The following is an 18,191-nucleotide window of genomic DNA, read 5'->3' as shown; positions in this document are numbered from 1 at the left end:
GCATAGTAAGATTGACTCTAGAATTCTATACGAAATTCATATTTACAAAGAATTCAAGACTGGACAGAAATAAAGATGGCATTTAATGTGGACTAGTGCTAAATTCAGGTAACAAACACAAACTATAAACATAAAATGGTAAAAACTGAAACTGCAGAAGTTACCTAAGGAAATATTGGGAGTTTATGGTTAGACATACAGTATTCTTTATTATCCAGACAACATGGGCAAGCAATTAAAAATGACACAGGATATACTGTAAAGTTAAAAGAGCAGAATTAAAATCTGGATATTTTTCAAATTGTACAAGTACAAATTGTATTAGTAAGACTTAGAATATTGTCTTCAGCTTTGATTACCAATGCAAAAACAAATATTGCTACTCTGGAAACAATTCAGACAAAAATGACTGTATACATTTCTGGACTCAAGGAATTTCCATCTACAAACTAAAAGATATATAATTTTAGTCTCAGAGGAGCTCACAAGACGATCTGATTCAAGTATTCAACATTCTCAAAGGCAAAGTTAACCCTAATTTGCTTCATGTGAAAAAACGAGACACAGGTGAAAACTACAGGAATGTGCATTTACTGCATAACTGATACCACGAGTCACTTCTTTACACAAAGCCTAAGCTGATACCCTGGTTCATTTCTAGAAAAGATGGGATGAGATCTTTGGATCAATTAATTACTAACTATCAAGTTGTTTAGACTGTTTGTAACTGCTTTTATATGTTTATGTCCTGGCCACGTTGGAAAAACCTGTACCACAACTACTTTCAGGAAAACGACTGGGTAAGATTTTTAGATCTTTTCGCTTCTAATAACTAACTGAACTAAATGGGTCAAATGGCCTCTACAAACTTTGTTATGTTCTTAGATTAAATGTGTATTTTCCACATATGTATTTATGTGTATCCCCAGTGTTATCAGACTCCAATCACACAATAAGAACAAAAAATGACTGACTAATATTCAGAATGTCCAATAGATAACCAAACTATTAACTAGTGTGCATTTTGTTATGTTATTTAACTATAAAAACCTTTGTTTCAAATGATTGATTTAGGAATGACAATTCAACAAAACACCAACTGCATACAGATGCTGAGAATAAAACTGATAATATAACAAATACGGGTTTAGATTTTATTCTTATGTTTTCCAAATTTCCCCAAGAAAAGTAACTGAAAAATTGATTTCAATATTTACATCACGTTACAGTATATAGTATGCAATATTTTTATGGACTGGTGTGTTCACTAGGGAGAATTCAGGTAAGGTAATGTCTTATGTAAATCTGGCCATTTTTTTATCAAGAAACAAATTATGTCTTAAACAAATAAAGAAAATATGTTTCTAAACATTTCTGATCAAAAGTCTAGTCTTCTGTTTGCTGGACATACACTATTTTCTGCACTCTAACACATGAAAGTTAAATAATTGTTCCTTAGATTCTGTTGATATAATTTAATATTGTATAATTCTTTAATTATTAAACATAAACGTTAGTAAAAAATACAAAAAATTAAAGTAAAGTAAAAAAAACCTTTCAAGCAAGCTGTCAGTTAGCAGTAAATTAGAAATGTATCATGAATGTTGTTCTCATGAAATACTAAATTTAACAACAACCAAAGCCAATTCCTACACAGAAGGCTATATCACTTATAGGTTAAGATCACTTTAACATTATATTTAAGTGGCATTGTTTTTCTTCTTCAAGAACATGCTATACCTGGAGTCTGAGATGATGTAGCTTCGGCTTTTCCAGGATCCTTTTCTGTAAGATCCAGTCTTTCTTCGTTGTAGGAAAAACTCCACAAGTTTCTCCAAGATGAACATGGTGTCTGTCAGGTCAAACTAGCCTTATCCAAATCCATTTTAATGGCAGGTAACACCGAACACAATTTTTCTTCTACAAAGATCTGTTGAAGCTGAAGCAAGGCATCTTCATTGCAGTGTGCCTTAAAGGAAACTTGGCTGTATTTCTTTTGCCATTTTGAAACAATCCCTTCTTTAGTCGCCGTAACTTTTAAAATGCCAAATCCGTAACATAATCACAGGTAAGGCAGAGTATTTCTTTACATGATACAATAACTCCGGACAATTTTCTTTTCACTATCCAGGTGATATCCAATATCATGAATATTTAATTTCCCTCAAAACAATGGTCCAATTAATTGTGCTCCGTAGCTAACGCCACACACAATGCCCTAAAATTACACTGCAGAAAATCAAGGCGATCGGGCATTCAAATATAAGAGGTAAATGGATTGGTCTTGTCTTTTCTAATACCGCAGCGTGAAAAATAATATGGTCTGTGTTGCTTCTGATTGTTTTTGGCCTTTGGCTTTTTTTCCAACTTTTCTTTCAAAAACTGCAAGACTTCTACCTTAGCTTAAACCCATATTCTGCAAATAATTGTCTTCCTTGCACTATGTTTTATATTTTTGTAAATACAGAGTAGTGATGGGGGAAGCAGTCACTATTAAAAATGTGCAAAAAAAGTAAGTTATTGGATCTTTAAATGGAACTATTTCTGCAACAAAAGATACTGTAGGTGGCATGCAGATGTAATAAATCAGAATAAGAATAACCACATTTAGGTGATCAACTTGCGGATTGTGAAAAGAATTCTTCACATGATGGAAAATTGTGCTTTTGGGATTTATCTGTCCTAATTACAAAGGACAAAGGAAGTTGCAGACTGCTTGAATAAAATAACAAGACCACAGAAACGCAATAAAATTTGGAACCTCCCTAAGCATTAATACTTTGCAACCTCATGCTATTACTGCTGCAAACTGCATATTTCAAAAACCTAAAGCTTGTACAGCCATCATTAAACATCAAAATCTTTATCTTCTCACCAGCCTCTCACTATTTTTTTTGGTCAAGAATCATATTCACATTAGGTATGGAGATACAATGTGTGAAATGAAAAATAAGTAAAAAGAATGGGTAAACAAAACCAGTTCTCTGAAATGCAAAAACAGTGTTGTAAAACTTTAAGTAACGAAAAACGAACAGAATGCAAAAACCTTCATCTTCAAAGACATAGTTGCAGAGTCACTGGAGGCAGCTGTCTCCCTGAATAGTCTGTATTGATTTGAGCTGTGTTTTTTTAATTGGGATAGTTGACAGCAATGGGAGGACTGACAGTTTGCCTATGGAAGGACTTGCTTTTTATAGGTTAGAAGAGCAAAAGATGGTTAATTCTCCCGTTATGAAGGGGGAAGCACAGTTCTTTCTTCCTTGTGGTGAAGAGGAGATAAGCACAGATCATTCTTCCATAGCATTAGGGGTTAGGAATGGAGAAGCATGCTCCTCCATAGCAGAATGGAAAAGCACGGTTCACTGATCATGCAAGTTTAGAAAAAAAGCTAAATCCAAATAATGGTAATTTAGGAAATGGACCAAAATACTGTGTGCCAGTAATTATACCAGGGTTGGTCTATATCTTTATCCCAACATTTTGATTCACTGAAGTTTATTATCTGAAATTCATAAGTCAGTGTATATTAAATAGGGTGGAAGGACCCTATTAAAGGCAAAGGGATTGTAGCATGTAGGTCCAACAGAGCCATACCACTCAATTAAGGGGAAGTCAGATACCCTAAAACCTAACCACATCAACATTTATTAAAACCATAATGGAAGAAATCCCTAGATACTATATGTTTCACATTAATGATATAGAACTACAGCCTGCATCAAAAAACCCAACCACCATTGAAAATGTACTGCAGCATGCAACCAAAAACACCACAATAATAATAATTCCTTAGACTTCTATACTGTAGCGCTTTTCTGGACACTCCACTCAAAGCACTTTACAGGTAATGAGGACTCCCCTCCACCACCGATGTGCAGCATCCACCTGAATGATGCAATGGCAGCCACAGTGCACCAGTATCTCACCAATTCACTATCTAGGGGCATTAGGACCAACACAGACCACAGGGTGAGCGCCCCCTACTGGTCCCACTAACACCACTTCCATCTGCAGCCTTAGTTTTTCCCAGGTGGTCTCCGATCCAAGTACTGACCAGGCTCACACCTGCTTAGCTTTAGTGGGTTGCCAGTTTTACACAATGCTTTCAGCCATCTTACAATACTGCAATATAGCAAGATTTTTAATAATTAGAATAAGAATCTAATACTTTCATCTTTGTTTAATTACGATTAAAAAAACATTTAATTATTAAGCAATGCCATCCCATTATTGTTTACAATGCATTCTTGGACAAAAAAAAAACTTAAAATGCCAAGTTAGTTCCTTTGCACACCTCCAAATATTTCTTCAAATATCAAAATCATTTTGAAAAAAAAGAGATATGTTGGGCAGGAAAATAATTATCAGCAATATATTTAATATCTAAATAATATTAGAAAATGTTAGAGCAAACATAAATGCAGCTCTTGTCAAAGCCACACTTTACAAGCCTCAGGGTTTCTGTTTTAAAAGAAGCCTTTTGTGCAACTTTCAATGTTCTTCTAGTTTTTGAAGAAGCCTGTTAGAATGGGTGATACAGTGCATTTTAAAAGAAAATAAAATTAAAATTAATGACGACAGAGAACTGAAAAACCAAAAAAGTAGCACAACAAAACATTTAAACATTAGACTCTGAGTAATGTCTACAAGAGTAAAGTGCACACATTGTCTGTGCTTAGTCACAGTGAATAACAGGCTGCATAAAATTAGTATGATATGTTTAAAAATAATAACATAATCCATTGTTCAAATCTATGGGACACCACAAGAACTTAAACTTGGCTGAAACAGAACTTTCACAAATGTCTGCAAAACTACAATGCACTAGAAATTCCAAAGTCAACTGTAGCTCATGAGTACTTATCCCTAAAGAACACCAATATCTATAAAGGTAATTATGAAAGAAGAGGCCAAACAAAAAACTACCACACAGAACATTTATTTTGTTACTGCTGGCAGACACCAAGGCACCTGGGATATTTGATCCGACATTTAAGAAAAGCAGGAGTCCAAGAGCAAAGTATATCAATTTCTTTAGTTAATTAGGCTTGTATATTACCAATCAAAGTAACTTATTTCAAACACAATCACTAGCCAAGAAATATATTTGTCTTTTTTGTAAAAAACTGGCAAAAAATTACTCGCAGGGAATTAATTTCATTTGATACATTTCTAAGAAGAAATGGCTAGATTTCAAAAATGACCTTCCATATAATATATACATGAGTTTGTACAATGTGCATTTGTTCATTTTACAATGCCTTTAGCTCTTATTATTATTCCAACAATAAATTTTATAATTGTGGAACATGCCCTGAAAAATAGCTGAACAGGCTAATGTGGAATTCATACATAATAAGGGCAAGATAAATATTAATTGAAACAATGCACCGCTTCCTTCTGGTTTTAAACAAATCTTCCTATGAAGAAAACAAATTCCCCATGTTGAAAAGAATCTACAAAATAATTAAAACACATGAAAATGACAGAGTTACTGAAAAGAATCTTATCAGTTTCTTAAGTTTGTTTTATTACAGACGATAAAAGAGGTACAACCCAATACTACTGATATTGTTTTTGTAATACAACACTACTGCAGTAGCTGCTTTGTTCCACATAGGAGACCTATTAATGAGATTTCTCTGCTGAGTTATGGGCGTGTTTGTGCAGATCTGAAGCATCCTTCAAGTTGAAATTTCAGTTTAATGTTTGTTAACTTAGCAATAAAGAGATTTCATAATAAAACCATGATTCTCTGAAAACACTCTTCATTTTTCTGTGGTAGAAAAGTGTTTTGATTTGATTAACAGACACTCAGCACACATTACTGAATTAAAATAAGAACATGCCCACAAATCATGTATTTCAGATTAATGAAGGATAATTGCCATGACTTGTCCACTTACCAAGAACACAAAGTCATGCATTAAAATACTGAAAAGGGTTTTTTCCTTTCACAAATGCATACAAAAATCATTTGTGTTTTATGTGGACATGTTCAAGTATGTGTATGTAGTCAGACATATCTCACAATAAACAAAAAGCCTTAATAAGGAGTAATGAAAAGTTGTTTTGCACTTTTTTGTGTTTTTAGAGCCATAGGTTAAATGTGTTGGTATCTGTGAACCATTAAAACTGTTTCCAAACCATTCGTATAAATTTACAACTAAGTATCTGAATGAGCCCCTACATTGAACTGGAAACCAAGCACAATCATCCAGTTGTTATCCCAGTGTATAAGTGGCCTTACAGCATATCGAGGTTTGTCAGGCGCTCAGGAGAGCTTCAGTTTTGTGGGTCCCCAGAGGTGCAGACAAGTCAGATGATACAGTGAAATCAAATTAGACCACAAGATCGGCTTTTACAAAACGCTAGAAAGAAACCTATCAGGGCTTTCTTCTGTTCCATGACTGAAACCTACACCTGAAGGCCACTAGCTGTTAATGAAACCTGAGACCACTCCACTTAAACTGTGTTTTATACAATTAGGCAAAGAGTATTGCTAAATGTCAGTCACCATACTACCTCTGAAAATCAAGCACAATTCACTTAAGATTCTCTCCTCTTTCAGCCAGTCATTTCCAAAAAAAATGGGGAAAGAAACAAAAATGAATGCCAGAAATGTCCACATTTCTCTTGCTAAGACCAGAATCATCATTACATTTTTAAAAAATTAAATATGTTATCTACATATTAAATATCATTTTGACTATTTTTACATTTGACTATATTTAAAAAGCTTACCTATATTTAAAATTAAAATAAATTACTTATTAAGATAACAGAAGTGTGCTTACTCTCTATCCTCTGTTTAATAATGATAGCCCAGACTAAACCAAAACTTTGATCTAAGCCCCATACTTGATTGGGGGTCTCTACTGGATAAATGTAACAAGCCAAAGAGAAACAAAAAGACAAGCTTCCTTTTTTGACAGTGGTGATTTAATGACTGACCAATGGTTCATGATATATATACACGCTTATCTCTCATCAATGCTATTGTGTTCTTTTCTGTTCTTTTTCTATAAAGATGATTTTGTCTTTGAATAATGGATCTGGTGTTGAAGACTACTCAGTACTTTCCCCTAGTGGTACTGTACCAATTGTCAAAACACAATTTATTAATGAATTAATGAATGTCTGCCTTCATCCAATTCCACAGGGAGAACAAAGAGTTTAGTGCCAATACAGTATTTGGTGCCTCAATACTGTAAAAGTTACATTTAACCAAAAACATACTATGATAACTGCTGACATGCACTGGTAAATATTGTTTAAAAAGCAGAAAAGGCAGGAGTTGCAATAAAGAGCATCGGAAGTATGAAATGAAATTTACCAAAGCAATTAAACTGAAAAAAAAATGTTTCTTGAAGATTTAACATTTTGACAGAAAAGAATGTCATATCATGTTTCATCAGGTGTCTTTGAGGAGTGACCTTGAGTATTACAGAGCTGTGTTACGTAAGCACCCTGTCACACTGGCTTACATGTTCTTAGCTTGAGCGTTAAGAGCATTAGTATAGTTCTACTTTATTGACAACTGTAATGCACTACTCACTGGGGTATCTAAATCTACTTTGAACAAACTGCAGTATGTCCAAAATTCAGCAGCCAGAATCCCGACCAGGTCTAGTGCAAGTGATCAGATTACTCCTATCCTGGAGTCCTTGCACTGGCTTCCTGTCAAATTCCGTGTGGACTTTAAAATCCTCATACTCACCTATAAGGCTCTGCATGGCTTAGCACCTCAGTACCTGTCTGAACTATTATCGCCCTACTCCCCACCTCGCAACCTTTGCTCTTCTAATTCTGGTCTCCTAACTGTTCCCCAAGCCCGTCTACATTGTATGGGTGACAGGGCTTTCTCCTGTTATGCCCCCAAGCTCTGGAACTCTCTGCCCAAGGATATCCGAGAGTCACCTTCTCTAAACTCCTTCAAATCCAGACTCAAAACCTTCTTCTTTGGAAGAGCCTTTACTTAACTGGTTCCATTCTTCACCCCTCTGCTTTTCTTAGAATCACCATCCACGGTCTCCTCTGTATATTGTAATTGTGTTTTATCTTGTGTATTCTTTTTATTTATTGTTGTTGTCATTCTTTAAAGCGCTTTGAGAAGCCACCTATATAAAATAAAGTTTATTATTTATTATTATTATTATTATTATTATTATTATTATTACTGCTCAGTGTTGTTCAGCATACTAACCTCACACTGTAAGGAAAACAATGAAAGCATTAAAAAACATCAGTAAAAAGATAATACACAAAAATAGATAAACCTGCAATGCTTTACATACAAGATAGCGATTGTAGAATGTTAACTAGAGATAAGACATAATTTAGTACAGCATTAATGGTTTTTAACAATGAAAATAAAATTACCACAGTCTGAGTTTTAAGACTACTTGCCTTTTACCTGATCAAAAAACCATTTTTAAATCTAGCTCTTTTGGTGAATCCCAATGGTTTATCTTATCAGCTGAAAGAATAAACAAAACGAAAGGTGGAGATGTAAACACCAACTGACTGATCGGGGGATCCCTTCTTTTAATTTGTTTTGTTTCCTGGGCATAGGAAGCTTTCTTGCAGACTCTACAAGACAACATGAAAACTGCACACTTTGATTGCCACTTTAAATTGAATCACGGGTTTCTTGCTGTGGGACTACCTCAAGTCACCGCATGCTAGCCTGTCAGGTCCTCATGTCATGACTCATGTTGCCCCCTTAAACACTGAAGAGCCATAGACTTTAATGCATGTAAACCACTATGGACAGAAACCGTGGCCACCATGAGTCGATTTAGCGCCTCCGACAACTCCGACACTATGCCCCATGCAGCTTCTGAGTCTTGAGACCTAAAACTACAAATGACCTGAGCTCTCATTACGAGAGGGTTAAAAATAAAATATCTTGTTCTGGTGCAAACTGTAAATGTGGTGCAATTCCTGCAGACAGCAGTCTATTGTCCACTAACTCCTTAATTACCTTCACTGGGAATGCCATCTTCCATTACAATTGATTTCTATTGCAAAAAAAGCTTAGGGTTAATTAAAATGTCGATCCACTTTTAATTTCAGAGTGATGTTAACTGCTTTAACACACACAATTAACAACCAAAAAAGACATTTCTGCTTCTACAAAATGTAAACCCACAGGTAGTTCTTCTCTTAGTGAGAAGAAAAATCAATAGGGTTTGATGGAGTTTGCTCGCTTAGCTTCCTAGTAGGGAGAAAAAGCCAGAAGATCTCTTGTGCTTCGGTTTGACTGTGAGTGGGCAGTTTCTACTTTTCTGGCATTCTGGAGGACAAAAGTTAGTCTTGCTAAGCAAAAATGTCAAAGTTCATTTATCTACCTACAGTCTGCATACTGTAGAATAGAAATAAGTTCGAAATAAAAAACATGATATTCTAAATTTGAAAAATATGCATACTTAAATGTGTTTTCCTACTAGGCATCAATGTTATTTTAAAAACTGAATGTACTACATGACAATATTGCTATTTACTGTATACTATGTACAGTATACTGTATGTAACATATAAAGAGCTAACTCAGAGTACCACACTCTTTTGATCCATAGGTTTTATGTGAAAGGTGATTGTAATGACAATGTTCAACCAACTTTGAGCTCTATGATATTTTTAGTATACTTACCATGATGGGAAACTTGACAGAAAAGAATAAGCAAATAATGTCATCATAAAAAATGTCAACATTTTTATGCCATCATAATAAATGATCTGTGCTTTACAATGGTCATATTAGCAGATAATTAAAGACAAAATTAAAAGCAGAATATACTAATTTGTTAAGTGCAGCAAAAATATTACACCTATAAGAGGGTAAATATAATGTTTTCATTATGACCAGTTATAGCCTTGAAGTAAAAAAGGGAGAACAGATTATTTAATGTTCCTTCTAATTTTACAATAATGAATTACTCATAAATTTTTTGTAAGGATCCTAAACAAAAGTGGGGAATGATCATAAATGTAAATCATTTTTACAGGGAACATGAAAAGGGCTATTCTCTTTCCTAAATCCCTACTTATTTTATCAAGTCACAGAATGTCTCAGACACTTACAGGAAAAACGCATTAAAATCTTAGTACCATATGGTTACATTACCCATAATCGCCAATCCAAATCTCTGTGAACACTAGAAGCTGTCAGAAATAATTAGTTGACAGCCCATTCTTAAGATGAATTAAATCAATAAGGTGTAATTAAGGGAGGTTTCTTAAAAAAGAAGTATATTCTAATTGACTGATACGTGTGTCTCAAAAGAATAAACAGACTATGGAATATATCCACAATATATGCATTTATATGATGTCTGAAATTTTAGAAATTAGCATTATATCAAATTTAAGATGCATTTTTAAATAATTTAACCATTTGTGATGACCTTAGATAGCTATATAATATTTTAGTTATTCCCATTAAAAAAGGTTAATTATTCCCTGTGTACCAGACTGCCTAGTAAAAAGAAAAATCACACAGGCATTAACTCTCTTAGTGGAAAGTATAACATAAGCAAGGCTACAGATAAGCATCCAATAAAGGAGGCCTGTGGCATTTACCATAACTGCAATCAATTGCTCACTTTGACATCAATAAATGAACCAGAGACAATCTCACATATTTCTCTTTGTCCTCAATGGCACTCCTCAGACATTTTAACAGCCTAGCAAATCGAGGTATCAAAAGCAAACTTTTTTTTCTGGCCTGGTTTGCTGACACTCTGTGTACAGAGCATACATCCCATGCGCCTCCAGGAATTCCTAGAGCAAGTACTTTAATTGTCACTGGTTCCACGCTCATCTCTTCCAGTTAATGAAATTTCACATTCTGTAATAACTCCTTCTCCACCAAAGATCATGAAAACGACATACCTTTTCCTTGCTAAGCAACAATGCCGAGCACTCAGTGTTAAATACAGGTGATCTCTAAATTGATCCAAATCAACCCACCACATTTGGACTCCACAAAGTCAATAATTCATGCCTGTTGTTCAAAAATGTATGAACCCCAATGACTTTTAAAAGTTGAAGTTGAATTTTTATAGTACCGAAACATTTCAGAAATATAAGCTATAGTTCTGTGACAAAACCTCTGACCCCCTTCAGATTTTCTGAATTTTTGAGAGTTTTGGGAGTCAGAAACAAAGTTATCCAACATTCAATGCCCTTGTGTAAAAATGTTTTTGCCCCCATAGTTCAATCATTTCAATTGAAGGGATAACTAGGGCTGTGTGAATACTTTATTAAACAATCAGAGCTGATTTGGGCCAGCCATCTGCTACATAAAAAAAACTCACAAACTGTCTGTCATCATTACAGTGAAGGTCATAAGTGCATTCAAGATGCATGTTAACAAAAAGTTTGTTCTAAAAGTTAAAATTTCAGCTTTTTCTGACATGAATGTTAATGACGTCACATGTGATGCATTTGGGTCATTACACCCAATTGATTGAGTATGGCTGGATTATGGAATATACCATATGAGTAGAGTTGCCTGGTTTGGTAATTGTGGATGAAAGAGCTGTCAATTCTCCAGTGATGTTTTGTGCCAACATTATTGGCACTACGATGTAATTAAAATGTTATTTAGGTATATGCACCATGTTTGTATATACTGTATATACTGTATGCAGACTACACATCACAATTTGTGGCATTTTGCACAGAGGAAAGATCCACTGCAAAACAGGACATGAGCTTTAACAGTCTACACACGGATATCGTAATATCACGCTCTCAAACACCTTAGGTAGTCAGCTTTGCATAATCAATAGCATACATATTTGTATACATACAGTACAGATTTCTAAAGTGCTTATTTGGTCACTGCTCTCATACTTGTTTAGGAACAAAGCCACTTTACTTTTTTTAGACAAGTGAAATGAAACAGTGCAATGCAGTTGTACTTAATTAAAAATTAAGCCAGCAGCTATATCACCCTGCAACTCACAACTGGCAAACCACTGAAGCTAAGCCCCTAATGTCCCAGTATAGTGACGGGGACACAATACTGTAAAAAAGGCGCTGTCCTTGAGATGAGACTTAAAATATTATTATTTGTGCATTTTACAAGAGCGTTTTATTTACAGTATATAGTTAGCATTTTAGTGTACTTTTTTAAAATGACTATATTTAAAAAAACATTAAAGCATACGAAAAACAAGGCCGTAAGCAATTGTTATGGTGTGAAAAAGTCTGGTATTTCTGATTTTACAGACAAAAATTTCCCTTTGGCAGATTTTTTTCTGTTCAATCCAAAGTCTGTTAAATTGAGGATTTACTGTTTTCATAATGGATGTGAGGGATGAACAACAAATTAGAGGCACACTCTTCCCTGATATTCCACAAATCTGTTGTCACTCTAGTGCATGATATTTCATGCACTGAACAGTTTGATATATCTTCTACAGAAAATTGCGATACAGCTAGGGGCTGTATAAACATACAACCAGTTTTATACCAATGGGAAACTTCTCTTATATTGCCATCTTTTTACATGACCCCAAGTTATGGTCAGTTTCAATGCTTATCCAGGAACTGCCAGTACATGTACTGTAGGAAAGGATCCATTTCATATGCTAAACAACAAGAACAGTATTCAGGATAATCTCAACACACTTAATGTCACTTAAAATAGTGTCAGAACAAAACTGCAATTTTAAGATTTTAATAGACCCTGTCTTGCAAAATGCTGGGTCAGACAATTCTGTCACCAGTGCAACTCCCTAGATTACTGCAAGCATCAATTTTTGTGTAAAATAAATGTAGAGCTTAGTGCAATGCTAGTGACATGCCCTTTGGTATAAAACGTTGCAATAAAACCCAAAGGATGCTATTCTGAGCAGTGGAGGCAGATGTGTATCGCAGTCATCCTCTTACGGTACATAACTGTGAAGTTTACAGCAACAAAAAGCACTGGCTTTTTTTCTCAAAAACCTGGTCTATCTCTCTGATATGACTTCAAATGAGTGGCAGCTAATAAATCTATTTTTTAAAATTATTATGTTAATCGTGATCCACTGACATGCCAGGACAATACGTGGGCAAAAGACACATCTTATCTGGGAAAAACTGAAAGACACAGCTTCTACAAATTAAATGATAACAAATAAAACATTGTTTTGTTTTAGGTAACAAAAAATAATTTTGGAATGAAAATACATTACTTTGCAAACATATTACACACTTTTCACATTTTTTTGCTTTGAAGCAGCAATTTACATTTGTTATGTACACAATGTACTTCACACAAAGAAAAAAAACAAAAGAAAGAAGTAAATATACAATTATTATGAAAGAAAAATATAAAATGCATAATTACATTACATTACATAAATTAATTTAGGTGCACAAATTTACTTTAAGGAGCCACACAATTAGTCGAGTGGCCTGTTTGTATGCAATAATTGTGGTACACATGACTTCAGAATAAATCCACCAATTTGTAAGCTTTAACAGATTTAACAGTAAACCTCTGGGGTGAATTGTATATAGGCAGAAGAAAGATATAAAAACATTTCAATGTTTTCAAAATATCTCTTGGACCATGGTGAAGTCAATCATTAAGAAGTGGAAGGCATGCAGATACAGTCTAGATCAGGCTGTCCCTCCAAACTGCAACATCCTGGCAAACAGAAACTGGTTAGGAATGCCACCTCGAGGCCAATGGAGATTTTGAAAGAGTCACAGAGTTCAGCAGCCGTGTTGGGAGAAAATGTCCATGAGTCAACAATATCCTTGTCAATCCACAAGGGGGCTTGTAAGGAACTAAAATATTTCCTTCTCAATGTTCCTGCAGCACCTAAGTAATACTGCAAACATGTGGCAAAGGTTTTATGGTCAGACAGATAATTTTTTTAAGTCTAAAAGCAAAGAGTTACATTGGATGTAAATTCAACATAGTGCATCACTCAGTCACCACCATCCCTACTGTCAAGAACATATCAGCAGCATTGTTAAGCATTGTTATGCTTCTGATTAGCAGGGACTGATAATGAAGAGGCAAATCTTAGAGAAAAGCCTGCTTCAGAACTAAACGTGAGACAAATATTTACCTTTAAGCAGGGCAATGATCCAAAACACAAGGCCAGTGTCTTAAGAATTAGAAAGTTAATGTCTTTGAGTGACCCAATCAAGTGCAGACTTGAATCCTACTGAAAATCTATGGGAAGACTTGAAACCTACTGTCCGCAAAAGATCCCCAAGCAACTTGCGAGACCTCTAACAAATCAGTTACGAAGAATGGGCAAAACGTGCACCAAGGTGGTGTGCAAAGTGGGTAAACGCTTATCCAAAAAGATTTAAATGCGGCTGTATTTGCCAAGTGCACATACAGATGCAATCAACACATTTCTGTGTTTTCTCTTTAGTTTTTCCTGACATATACTGTAACTTATATTACATTTAAAAAAGTGTAATGGGACACCATATGAAGAGTCTGAATGCTGTTGCAAGCCACTGCACAGTTTTAAATATATAGAAATAAAGACAATCTACTCCTTTAACAGTGCCATTGGCAAAACCTGGAGCATTTCACTGTTTTTTTGCATTTTAAATCTATTATATTATATATATTATTCATACTACCTGCATGGTAGTAGTACGAATTCAAAAAACACATATTGTACTATATCACGTTACAGTACCTTTAGAGAATTGAATTTCCATTTTATGTTCACAGCAGTTGTCACAATAAAAATCCCAGATAGATCTCGGCTACTAAAATAAGGCTTTAAACAAAATATCAGAATTGTGGGAACTTAGATGCAGTTTATGTCACAGGCTACTTCCATTCTACTGAGAATTTAAGAAAAACATGCCAGTTTTTTAACTCTGCAGAAGTACAACAGTCCTGGAACATATTATTTTATCATTATTCTGGTAAAGGATCTATTTATTAAGACGTGTTACATAGAAAGTGTTCAATGAAAGAGAGTATTTTCCACTTTCTACATTGTTTTTCTCAATGGTGCTTTTTATTTTGTTCCACTACTATCCCTTTACAGTTCTGCTTTTTATGGTAGGTAGCCTTTCAGATGAAACATTTCTTCATTCTAAGAAAATAAGATAATGTTGCCGTACTGCTTTCAGTTCTGGAACAGAAATAACTAGCTCCACTGCGTTAGGGAGAAATACTCAGTTAGTAGTGTGTATTGTAATGAACCCTAGCGGTGTGTAGTTCTTATCACTGGTAAATTAAGACTGAAAAACCAAACAGCTTTATTAAGAGCTCCTGGCATTGTGTGAGGCCATGGAGCAGAAAAGCCAGGAGTGGATCACTACTGACAACAGAAATTCACAAGGGAGATCTCAAGGCAGTGTGGAGACTTTTTAAAGAATTTTTGTTTTGTCTGTTGCTACATCTTCATTGCTAGGCCAACTTACTCATCGCTTTGAGATGAAAAGCTAAAGCACATGCTGGTCAGATTATTTCATTGAAGCCAGGTAAGTGTGCTGGTCAGCCTTGTCTCTCCAAAGGCCAGGGAATATATGCCTGCATCAGATTTCCATATTAATTTCACAGAGCAGGAAAATTGGCTTTTATGGGAAATTACTAGGTTGTGCTTTAGAAAAGTGCATTTAAACAAGTGTTGAATTGAGACTGCAGTGACAAGCTATTTATCACTGATGACTATACATGTCTTTATTAATTTGAACAACATGTCCCAGGCTTCTAAAACCTGTCATGGACAATTTGTTAGCTAATCAGCATCTCTGTTGTCTTAGTATTTTTAAACCTGCCATTTTCTAAGTTTATAAATGATGCCTCCCATGCCCCACACAGTTAATATGGAATGTGAATCAATCTGGTTGATCTGTACTTCAGACAAGTACTGTAGCTACAGTATGGTCAAATAATATTTATTTGATTTTATGTCAAGATATCTCAAGGGTTGTACAATTAAGAGAATAAAGAAATAACTATATAGAGGTAAAGTAAGACATGATGACCCTGATAAACAGAAAGAAAAAGCCATGAGCAGTCATAACAATCAGGAAAGGCACGTTTTACAATAGTTGGCTTTTAGGGAGACTGGGAGTCTCACAGAGCAATCCAGAGTTAAGGCAGAAAACTGAAGAAAGCTTGAATACTCAAAAGTTACAACATATGGGAGTACACAGCAACCAGAATCCAATGACTGGAACTGTCAGGGTAGAGTGTTACAGCTCAGCTAGGGCTTTGAGATACTGTAACAATAAGATTAATTAGGGCTTTATAAGTTAGGGAAAAGACTGTATTCCTTTCAGTGCTAAACTTTACAGGAAGACAATGCAGGGAGGCCAAAACGGGAGTGATGTGCTTGTAGGGCCAAAATCTAGTTAAACTGCTAGCAGCAGAATTCTAAATATACTAAAGCATGTTGATACTATGCTTAGAGGCGCCAGCAGGCAGTTCATTACAGTAATCCAATCTAGTAAAAACAAAGCCATGTGCCAATATCTCAGCATCTGACTTTGACAAGATAGGTCATAAATGGGCAATATTACACAGGTTAAAAAAAGGACACCCTTGTAATATTTATGACATGAGTTTCAAATGTTAAACTGGGGTTGAAAAGGGCAATGAAGACTTTTTTACCTGAGTTGCTGAACTAAAGTCCAAACCACTGATGACCTTGTAAACGTCCTTTATGTTATTTAATAAAATAGGGACCAGTATTGAGCCCTGCAGGACACCAGAAGTAAGATAGGAACTAAACCAACTACGAGCAGCTCCAGAGGTATGAATGTTGGTTTCCATTTGATTAAGCAGGATGGTATAATTAACTGTCAAAAGCTGCAAAAAAGCTACAAAGGAACGCATATCATGCCTGAGTCTGAAATATTGAATACTGCTTAACTTCCTTTCAGTAACTGGTTGCTTGGATGTTAATGACCATTAAATTTATGCTGATACCATAAACTACTCTTGTATTTCACTCCCAGACATCTGTAGCTACAAGTGTCACAACAATACTGCATGTTAGAGAGGCTACTCAACGTGTCAACATGACTGTTCTTAGGAAAAGCATGAAGCAAGTTACAGCTTCTTCTTTACATTGCAATACTGTATTTGTATTATACTAGAAACAAAACTGAATTTGTAGTTTTCACATCCCCCTTTTGCTCCTATACATATATAAACATATGTATAATTATACAAAAATATAAATCCTTTTATACAGGCTACCAAAACTTCTGAGTGCCTTTGAATATATGGATTTGTTGCATATTCACATTGATCACTGTGAAAGTATCATTTTCATATGTGCTTTCTGCTTAGCTATTTTCTTTCATACATGTCTTTGAATTGTTGGTTTGTAAAAAAATTGTCACAAATAAAAATTCCTGGTCAAAAGACTTAAGCAACACTTTTACTAATGCTAAATGTACAAGTATGAAACTTCTTCCCACTATCTTTAGCTTTTAGGTATGCTAACAAATACTGTATTTAAAAGTTTTAACACCATGTTAAAAAACAGAATGGTCAAAGCTGAGAGAAGTAGTACCATTTTAAATCTTTTTCAATACTTTTTTTTAAATATGTGCAGAGAAGAATATTTGTACACTACAACCACATTACTCAAGTGATCATATTAGTAGAAATAGAAACATTATTTTAAGATCGAAGAGGATGAAAAGAGAACTTCTGTCCAATTGAAACAAATTGTTCTTATTTATTTAAGCAAGGTAAATTAGTGTTGTCACATCCACAGCATAATCACATTTCTGCATATTTTTCAAGTTAAAACCTGTCTCGGTTTTTAAGAACACGTGTAATGTGTTTCAAGGTTTCAAACAGGGAAAAAAAGTGTTTAAAAGCATATTTAAAAGAAAAGGTACTGAACTGATTTCATAGCATTGAACAGCAAAACTCTCAAGACATCAACGCTCGTCATGTCATTTCCAAACCAAAACATATTTATTAACACAATGTGGAGGACATCCTCACAAAAAAAACAAATACATGTCTGCTAGTACTGACAACCAGCTAAACATAGTCCGTGTACAAATTACTGTTCAAAAATATTCCCTACAATTGTTAATCAATACCACCCTAAAACACGGGTGCTATAGAAATAGAGTCGCAAGCACAGATACAGTACATCCCTCAGTAGATCCCCCTTAAAATCTTTATGCCGGAACAGTTTTTCCAAATATATACACTAATGGAAAAGAGACTACTA

General features: G+C 34.8%; 1 protein-coding gene across 1 annotated transcript in view; it reads right to left on the bottom strand.

The window, feature by feature from the left end:
* Positions 1–18,191, bottom strand: part of ankfn1a (ankyrin repeat and fibronectin type III domain containing 1a) — a 196,805-nt gene that overhangs the window by 175,244 nt on the left and 3,370 nt on the right. The window lies entirely within an intron of this gene.

The sequence above is a fragment of the Atractosteus spatula genome, chromosome 11 (genome assembly GCF_055471065.1).
Source record: "Atractosteus spatula isolate fAtrSpa1 chromosome 11, fAtrSpa1.hap1, whole genome shotgun sequence".
Lineage (NCBI taxonomy): Eukaryota > Metazoa > Chordata > Actinopteri > Semionotiformes > Lepisosteidae > Atractosteus > Atractosteus spatula.
Note: the sequence above shows the minus strand (reverse complement) of the source record. Positions and strands in the feature narration are given on the sequence as shown.